Source organism: Leiobunum rupestre, chromosome 1 (assembly GCF_980474605.1).
Source record: "Leiobunum rupestre chromosome 1, qqLeiRupe1.1.hap1, whole genome shotgun sequence".
NCBI classification, from domain to species: domain Eukaryota; kingdom Metazoa; phylum Arthropoda; class Arachnida; order Opiliones; family Sclerosomatidae; genus Leiobunum; species Leiobunum rupestre.
Window position 1 is genome coordinate 33747931 of NC_143384.1, and position 8675 is coordinate 33756605.

An 8675-nucleotide genomic window follows, 5' to 3' on the forward strand; every position below is an offset into this window, starting at 1 on the left:
ATTTGGTATCGGAGCAGTTAATTATTCAAGTCAGCAAATTCACAACACCTTGCCTTCGTGCGTAGATCAGTCAGAAAGTCGAAGAGAAGTTGCTGTTGTTTTTGTATAGTATGAAAGAATAGAGCTTCTAACGGTGATCTGGTATCTGTTGCTTTCTCAGATTAACTGGATGATTTCTAATCCGATACCTTTAGCGGATACGCTTTGCGTTTGTCTGACAAACCTAAATGATTTTCGCGGGTTGGACTACCTTTTAAATGGTATCTTTATTCCACTATAACTGCGGATATACTATTTTAGTGTAATATTGGGTTACACATGTTACAAATGTTTTTTACAAAGGATATAAAACAATTAACTAGATATCTAAAGGTAGACAAAATGAAGACCAATATCTACGCGCTTATCTGAGAGAAACGTTTTACTATATATATGGTCTCGTCGGTTACCGAAACCAAATAAAAACCCGATAGCCACGGGTCAGATAAAAAAAGGATACAGGTAGCTAGATAAATCTGGTTATTTATCGGAAATATATCTGATATGAGATATAATAATCAGTTTAACTTATTCAGATAATCGTTATAGAAGCCCTATGAAAGGATGAATATCTATGTGAAGCAGAGTTATTTTATATTTATTCTAAAGTAGGGTGCTTTTGTCCATTTTGTAAGTCCATGATTAAATTGTTGAAAATTTGTCGCCTAACAGAGCCAAAAGTATATAGTAATATTTCTACTGGCTTTGGAGTACTTTCCGTTGAAAGTTTAGAAGCTGTTGTAAAGGTTCTTTTGTATTTAGCCCATGCACCCGCGGGATTGGTACTTTCAGGTTCGAAAACCCGATTAAGACATATTACGGGTACAAATAAATAACTGTGATATAAAATAACATTAAAACTATCTTTAAAACTTTGCAGGGTAAAACTTGTACCCCACTTCAGACACCAGGAAATAAAGTAAACGGGAACGAACGTGGGTGATTAAAATATTTATTAGTCGAATATTTTTAATCCTGCACCATAGCTGTCTATCACGGTTTGCTTATCAGAAAATATTTATTTTTATTAAATAAAGATACCTAAAGCAGTTTGTGATGGTGTTTTAAGAGTTCCATCTATCCGGAAAATTACTTCACATTCCAAGGTTTACCTACCCTATGCCAGAGAGCTTGTGTTGTCCGTAGAGGAATATTTATCTAGGCCTTACTTTTATAAGTAAAGCGAGTAACCAAATAGTTTGTTCCGTTGTGAACGTCACAGTGTTGTTTCTTATTTAAAATGGATGTTCTTTTATTCTTAAATAATCTGTGTTAATATAACCAAGCTAGATGGGTTTGAACACAGCAAATCGAGAGTTATATCGTGCTGGTTATTGGTACACTATTCTTAGGGCAAGCGCGTAAAAATTATCACATTTTTGTGAGGTCACATTATTGAAACATCATACCTATAACTATCCCCCGTATTTGCCCTGTAACTACAGAGATCGCTCTTAGTCAAAATTAACCTAGCTGCACTGGCTCAAGTTAGGCTTAGGATTAATGTTTTCAAAGCGTGTCTACAAATAAGACGGAGCTCTTGTATTACAAATTACATTTAATTGTTCATTAAAATAAAATTATTATTGTACGTCCTCTAGATGTTAACGGAACTTCAAGGAACCATTTTGATTGGTGATTTTAGAGCCAATAGACTTTTAGTCGCGTTGAGGAATTCCATATGACTACGGAACATGAAATAAAATTTTTAAATTGCGAAACCAGAAAATCAGGGTGTAAATTATTTTTTTCTGAAGTATGTAGTGGAGGCAATACGGCCAGCAGTATATATATATATATATATATATATATATATATATATATATATATATATATATATATATATATGTAGTAAAGTGGAAGTAGTAGTAATAGAGGTGGTGTTGGTAGTAGTAGAAGGTCTACTATGCAACACCTATGTTTACTTTTTATCAGCGCTTCGCATAAACATCATTATTTTTTCAAAATGCTTGTAAGGCTGTTCACTACCTCCAGAGTCAAGCATCATCCGCCCTACTTTTAAATTACAATCTGGCGGAGCTTTGAATTTTGCCCTCCTTCAGATTTTACGCATCTTTTACGCAGTTTGCGTAAGTGACTTCGCTAAATTGTCCGGAAAATAGTTAAGCTAAATTGTTTTTCCCCAATGATGGTTTTGGGTAAGTATTGGTCCCCTGCGGTTGTATAACCGTAAACAGTGGCATTGACATAATTAAATGTACCTTTTTTTACCTTCGATTATAAATTACTACACCTCTTTCCTGGTTCGGAGGCGCCAGCAATGGCTCGCGAGTTAGTTGCTGTGGTATAGGTCGCCGTTCCTATCTTATTTCCAATAAAATTCCATTAAGCGTTCGTGTTTCGTCACCTTATTTCTAAAAACAGCTATGTAAAACAATTCAGTTTTAAAACTGTTCTATTACGTCAACCATTGGGGCCGTCAGCGACCATTGAGAAAATAAATTTTAACGCCAGGTCCGTAAATGAAAAACTCTCGGAAACGTGATTCCCGTTTGAACCATCGGAGGCCCCGTAAATTTGAGCAGTTGATTTCTCAGCGACCACTAAGGCAACAAATATAAACGATACGTCCATGAATGGGGTATAAAAAAAACTCTCAGAGGCGTTATGCCCATTGGGGCCACCATGGGCCCATAGATTTGGGCCCTTGATTTCTCAACGACCACTGAGGATAAAAATATGCACGACACGTCTATTCAACGCATTCGCAGTTTTTGAAATTGTAGAAAAGATGTTTTCCAAAAACCGTTCTTTATTCCATTGGGTTCATGCAATTTGCGAGGTTATATTGTGTGGTGACGTATGTTGCATTGATTATAAGTGTTGTTTGTGTGTATTACGGCGTATGTGGTTGTTTTTATATTTTTGGAGTCCATCGGGATCTCCGATTTCAGTTGTGCCGGGTTATGTGTGCCCGTCGTTCCCCTTTAGACACTCTTTCTGAAGGGTATGACTCTCCTACTATGTAGGTAGGGTGTCGGCTGTAGTTGCTCTAGCATCCGCTCTTAATCCCACTGATGTGTGCAAAGTAAGGGGCTGGTCATCCCATTATTGCACCTTCTGCTGGGTTGAGTAGCTTGCGTCTAAGATAATACCTTCAGTAATAGGGTACTTCTACCCCTGATGGCTTTGTCACCTGTCCGGGCTGTGGACGTCTGCGTAGGGCACAATGATGATAGACCTTTGGAGGTGTTGTTATAATCTTACCGGTACAACCGGCTATAAATTCTGACACACACTGCGTCACAGTCGACGTATTGCTGACCTTTTACTACTAAAGCCCTGGATATAAGAGAAAAGTTTAGAGACTCCGGGGTGGAAGTATCAACTGATTTTCTACGTATTTCGTGACGAATGAGCTACATCAAAAGAAGTTCAGCAAGCCTAGCTTATTTAATTGAAAGACCAATTGACCAAAATAAAGAACAAATATTTACAACGAAAAAAGGCTATCCTCGTAGGAAGGCTCGGGATGAAAAGTATTCTAAATGGAGATAGACTGATTGGTTCCCGATAAAGGTTGTGAATTAACCCGATATTTAACAAAGATTGGTTAGTCTGCAGTTCACGAATAATAGTCATGAACCACCAACGCGAATTGATCATTTGGTCGTCAAGTCGGTTCCGCCACTTGAACTTAGCGTCACAGTGTTCAATTTACATCCGTTGTTCTTTTCATAAACAGTTGGTCAAATCTCTAAACAAATATACTGTGTAAACTAGAAAGTTACACTTTCTGCGGTACTTAATTAATTGACGAAAAAATACGCAACCTGAATTAACTGGACTAACTGCAGTTGAGCTAATGCTGATAGCCCCCGTGCAACAAATTCTTAGACTTTTCCATTTCAAAGCGCGTGGTGCAAATGCTCAGTACCACTACAAGGTTAATTTAAACAACGTTGAACGTAATTTTCAGCTTATGATAACCCGGAAAGCTGACATCTATGGTAGCAGCGTAAGATATCAAGTAATATTCCGCGAATAGTGTAACATTCAAATATTTACAAAGATGGGAGAATTTATCGAGAAATTTAGTTTAAACATTTTACAAAAACACGAAGCAAAACTCAAAATTACCTTTTTGCTCATTTAAGTAACACCACAATCTTTAAAAACTCGGGACGCTCAGAGCTAGATAGTATGGTTTCTCAAACTACTATTTTTCTGACTCTTGACTGGTCGTCGCAACGCATAAGTACCCCGCATATGAAATTTAATTTAAAATTTAGATAGAAACGAGTAAAGCTTTTTATTTCGACGCCGAAAACTGAAACACATTGACACACAGTTTTATCATCAGGGCTTTTCTTCAGTGATGGCTTTTTAAGCTCTCTAGTATTGTCTTTGTTATACCAATAAAAATGGCTTAAAATAATTTTTAACCTCTCCATTTTTTCCGAAACGGATTTAAAGACCGAGTCCAGAGCAAATTTCCACCCCTCTTATCTTGTACTTAATTTTTTGACGAGTTACAAATGATTGACATCTCGGACAACTTAAGTGACAGCTCTGACAGCTTGAGTGACCACCTGGACAATTCCACGTATTGTAGGTTCCCTCTTTTTTTGATACTCATGCTATATATTCCATTCAAAAACCGTCCGAGCCGTCGGTCAAGCTGTCGATGCTGTCACTCAATTTTGTGGGGGTCTAAATTCGCGCACGAGAAATTGAAATCTCTGTTTTTGGCCTTTAAATAATGGGTGGGAGCGCTAAAAGTTCCATGTTTCAAACTTAAAACATTAGCAGTAAATAGAGAGTCGGATACATTTCCCGTAAATCGTATACTTTTCTAGCTAATTGAATTTTTTAGGGATTTACCTGGAAATGTATAACATCAGAATATTTGTAAAACTTCTACTGTATTTGGCCGTTTTGGACCTTACTTTTTGTGAAACCGAGAGCGATGACAATACCATAATTCTGGAAGTAACACACCGTAAGTTTCTTAATTTAATAAATGTTAACAGAGAAATGTAAAGCGTATGTTTGTAATTAAAAAAATTACCTTTGTTTGCTTAAAAGCGCAATAACGAGAGTGGTTCAGCTAGAGGTTCTTCCACGTTTTATTATATACAATACATTTTTATTCTTAAGCCACAGTAGTATACCTAAAATGCTACAATATTTCACAAAACGTAAACCAGAAAAAGCACGGAAAACTACATTCTGGTTTTTGGTGTCCGTGCTCCCCCACATCAAGTAATTGTGCTGTATTTTACAGTAAGCTGCATTTCACATATATGACAGCAGCATGCCGTGAAAGTAACTTTTACTTATGACCGTTAAAAGCACAACCATAACTGCTCTTTTTTTATTGTAACGCTTTCTTTTAAGCTAAGTTCAGTATCTCTTGTATCAGTTTCTGCTAGACTTAGTAAAAAATACTGTCGAACATAGAGATTATTAAAAAATATTTTACATTTAATATTAAAAAAAACATCGTGATGATTATGAAGGAACCTATACCAATATTGAGCTGCTCAAGGGTTAGAAACTTCCCTGACGACAACGCACCTACTATATTTAAATTGAGTACGTAAATACAAATATAATAAGGAAATATCTGATCACTATAGGCCTAACAATATTAATAAAAAAGTCTTAATAAAATAAACGGAAATACTATCTTCAAAGTGTCCTTAAAATGTAATTTAATATGAGTCGTAAATAACGTTCCCACTATGTCCAAGGAGAGGCACCGAGACTCCGATTGGGCTGAAAATCATGGGGTTCAAATCAAGGCGTACCCATTAAGGAACAAGTTCGATTCAAGCAGCATCTACACAAATTAAGATTTCAAATGGCTGAATGCTGAGATCCGGGAGGATCAGTTGAGCAGATGGCGCTTCAATCGTACTTTTTCCGCAATGGCTTCGCCTCTATTTGATCCTAAATGTCAGTCCACCCAGAGTCTCGGTCCTCCTGCTTCGATAAATTGAGCGCCGAATTAAAGATTACCCTAAACTGCCTGATTCAGGTACGCTAATACTCAAGGTGACAACATAAGCCAAAGTCTCGCGTTTGCCCCAAATCCCGGGCCATGCAATCTGCTTAATGACTTTGTGTCATCTCGTTGACCATTGCCAAGGTCAATCTTGACTATAAAAATATTTGGGTTAAGTGATACTACTTTTAAAAATTTTGCATGTTTTCGGTTTTGCCAGACGGGTCATAATTATGGTGTATTGAAACTGGTTCGGAGTTTAGAAGGACCTTATAATAGGAAAGTTTCAAAGTTTTAATATTAATTGATTGATTTTTCGTATCAAATTAAGTTTCAGTAAATCGCGGAGATGTTCTGACATGACCTCGATTACATTTTGGGGGATTCTCCCTCATTCTTGACCCTTGTTTGGAAATTGTATCGCTTCTAGAATAGCAAAGAGGGAAATGGTCACAACTGAGAGTTTAATCTGTTTATTCAATATGATATAATATAGAATACCTCGTGAATTGGATTTAAAATATAAATTATAAATTAAAAAATTAAATTTTTATTTAAAAAGACACGCGATTATAGATGTGTTTTAAAAAAAAATAAACTTAATATAAATAAAATCGAATTTTTTTATTAATAGATGGCGCTCCAATATTTATTACAATCGTGCGCTTTGAGCAGAAAAGTATCCATGTTATATTAAATCGTCGAAAAATATGAAAATATTCATAAAACAGTTGTAGAAAATATAAAAGGGTTTGTAGCTCATCAGTAAATGTAGATGGCACTCCGATTAAAAACAATTTTAAAATAACGCATTGGCGATTTACGTACAAGATATAAATTTGTAAAAACCAATTACTCGGTGGCCCAGAGTCAAACTGAAGATTTAAATAACCTTTATTTGAATAAAATTACTTGTTTCACAATCCCACTAAGATTTTTCTTCGTAGCCTACTTTAAAGAGACAGATTGGATTTTAATACGGTATTATCTCTTATTTTTAGCCCGGCAATCAAAATTTGTTCAAATACGAACAAAGCAACTGAAAACGAAAGCAAATTGTGACAAAGAGAAATGTACGTTAGTTTGTAAAAACTCAAGCAATATATTTGTTGGAGTAATTCCAAGGAAGATGGACGACCTAAAATATCCAGTTAATTTCGATTGCTTTTTTAAGTATATTTTTAATGAATTAAACTAAAGATATAAAACTTGAAAGTCAGTTCTTCCAGTTTGAATTGTAGGTAATTTCATGGCACTCCCGATTATGATTTTTTTGAAAATTATCCCTGATGCTTTAATAATCAAATGAATGCTTACTAGTTCTCTCATTTTTCTTGTGATAATAGTTTTATATTCTAACTCCATGAAGCTCAAAGCTTCTCTTTCCTGAAATGAAAAGTCAACAGGCTTTCATTGCCGTAGAGGCGGGACTAAACGCTCCACACTTTTCCAGCTCGTCACATTTTTGAAGTTAAATTAAAGGTAGCAAAGTTCATAATAAAAAGGGGGCAAATAAGCCAAACCCAACAAAGTAATGGTTAATCTTTGATAGTAAAATTAAAACGCAAAGATTAGACAAAACGGATCTTCAATTTATAAAACAATATTGAAATGGAATTAAAATAGCCAGAATTTCCAGCGGTAGATCGGTTTTGCCCTATTTGGAGCTTAACAGTACCGAAAAGAGAAACTTGTTGCCCTCTCCCCCCTTTTTAACTTTTGACATTTCTACCTTTCGCGTCATTTAACTGCATTATAATCCATCATAGCTGAGCGGGTTCGTCTCACACTAAGAGCCCGAGCTCGATTTGATACTGAGCCCAGGCTTTATTATGAGAATCATACGAGCCCGAGAATAGATCAATACGTCGTTAGTCATTTAATTTGAGCCTGAGATGAGACCTTAATAATATAGCGTATTTTTGTGAGCTCGAGATGAGACCATTAAAATAAAGTTGATTACTGTGAGCCTGAACTGAGTCCAATATAATAAAGTGTATTACTACGAGTCCGAGCTGAAACCATATTTTTGAAACGAGCCCGATATGGGACTTTTTAATTTTTATTTGCACGATTATAATTACCTTGGCCACTGGGGAGCGCTGCGGCGCAGAGCACGCGCCGTAACCGTAACACTTTCTTTCTCACCAACACGACCAACTTTGATTACGTGCTGTTTGCGCTAACGCTAAAGCGCGAACAGCGCGTGATCACATATTGCCCTGTCGCCATTACTGGGTTAATACGGAATTAATGTATTTGACTATTTTGGATAACGTGAATTACACCAGTCGTTTTCTGATTGGTTCAAAGTTAATAACCTTTTGGTATTTTCGAAGATTGTTGTAATAAATTGAGGAGTTTTGCTCGTGCTACGGATGAGAAAAATTCGCGCAAAATTTCTGGAAAAGGTCAGTTACGGACCCAAATTTCGTACACCTAGGGTTGGAAATTTGTTTCGACAATCACATTTTGGGATAGAACACTTCCAGGGCTTCAAAGGATTGGCACCCAATTCACTTAGCATATATACTGTTAACATATTTGTGGATAAAATGATTGGGGCACTTGAAATTCCGAAATGTACCAAAAATATTATCATTTCGATTCAATAATTAACGAACGACCAAATAGAAGGTCATTAGAAATAGAAAGTCAAAGATGA